Below are 1,403 nucleotides of genomic sequence, written 5' to 3'. Positions count from 1 at the left end.
TCAACAAGCTTTTTTTAATCTTGGAAATATTCGCCATTGTTTGAAAAATTACAACGTAGACAACTCAAATCGTGCTACTTTGTGGTTTATGTGACAACTGATGAGACCTATCCAACAAGATATAATATGCCTTCTTGCCAGTGTCCACTCAATATTATTTCAAAGCCATCTTTCAAAACAGTGCCAAGCTTTTGCAATGACTTAATAATGATACACCCGCGATCCGCGGGCGGCGCGCGTTTTCCGCGAAATTGGTTCGTCAGATTCGGAAAGGGCGCTATTAGCGCTATTGCATCATTCTATCTTTGTTTTCGTCTAAGAAACAAAAAAGATAGAATAACGCGAACAGCGCTAATAGCGTCTCACCGAACCTAGCCTTTTGTTGTAGCTCATCAACAAAGTCTAGCATTTTGCTATNTTCGACGTTACTGTTTTCAAGAGCTATTTGGTATTACTAATTTCTGTTTACATTCTTTTATTACTTTTTCTTGTTTTTCCTTACATTTTTCTTCGCATTTTTACAATAATATACTATATTTCACTTTTTTCCCTTTCTTTATCTTTCTTTCGCACTTCTCATTTCATTTTTATTGTCTATCTTTAACTTCTCTTCTTTCTTTCTTTCTTTCACGTTTTTGTTTCTATTTTATTTATCTGATGGAAAACACGGAGAAATAAAAAACTAAGCAAAAATTTGTAGAGGCTTGGCTCAGCGATGATCGCTACAAGTCTTGGATACGCCAAGTATCCAATGACAATACGATGCATTTTTGTAATATATGTAATAAAAATTTTTCGTGTGGCTCTTCGCACGTATCCAGACACGCGGATTCTGCGTGTCACAAGAATAAAATTAAAGAAAATTGTGCAGATAATAGGAACGAGAGAGATGCAAAACATAAAAAACGATTTCAACCACAATGGTTAGAAATAAAAGAATTCCGATCGTGGTTACGCGAAGTCCCTAATAATATAAACGCCGCATTCTGCACAATTTGTAATAAATCCATTACAGGTAATTTATCACACATAGAGCGACACGCAGAATCCAAAGTGCACACGGATAAATTTAATAGAAGCGATATTGAAACGAACAAATGGAATGACGATTTGAATACGCAAACTGATAAATCTCTTTTGTCATTTGAAGAGCGGAAAAAATCTGCAGAAATTAGATATGCAGCACTAATTACTGAAAAGAATATTCCGCATCAAACTGCAAAAGAGATTCTCAGTTTTTTTTCAACAACTAGGAAACGATCCAAATGTGTTGAAAAGCATGAGCATGGGTCGAACAAAGTGTAAAAATATTATATCAAACGTTTTATGTCCGGTAGAAACAGAATGTGTGGTTAATAGCATTAGGAATACAAAATTTTCTATTTTTGTTGATGAGACATCGG

The sequence above is a fragment of the Pseudomyrmex gracilis genome, unplaced genomic scaffold (assembly GCF_002006095.1).
Source record: "Pseudomyrmex gracilis isolate BER0280 unplaced genomic scaffold, ASM200609v1 scaffold_1946, whole genome shotgun sequence".
Taxonomy (NCBI): domain Eukaryota; kingdom Metazoa; phylum Arthropoda; class Insecta; order Hymenoptera; family Formicidae; genus Pseudomyrmex; species Pseudomyrmex gracilis.
The sequence above is the reverse complement of the archived record's forward strand: the minus strand, read 5'-3'. Positions refer to the sequence as shown.